Genomic DNA, 326 nt, shown 5'->3' with positions numbered 1-326 from the left:
AAATGCTGGAAAAGGTGTGGAGAAAAGGGAACCCTCCTACCCTGTTGGTGGGAATGTAAATTGGTGCAACCACTATGGAAAGCAGTATGGAGATTCCTTAAAACTCTAAAAATAGAGCTACCATAAGATTCAGCAATCCCACTCCTGGGCAGATATCCAAAAAAGATGAAAACTCTAATTCGAAAAGATACGTGCACTCCAATGTTCATAGCAGCACTATTTACAATAGCCAAGACATAGAAGCAACACAAGTGCCCATCAACAGATTGGCTTAAGAAGATGTGGTGTACACACACACACACACACACACACACACACACACACAC

This window comes from Physeter macrocephalus, chromosome 14 (genome assembly GCF_002837175.3).
Source record: "Physeter macrocephalus isolate SW-GA chromosome 14, ASM283717v5, whole genome shotgun sequence".
Lineage (NCBI taxonomy): Eukaryota > Metazoa > Chordata > Mammalia > Artiodactyla > Physeteridae > Physeter > Physeter macrocephalus.
This window is presented reverse-complemented; position numbering follows the sequence as displayed.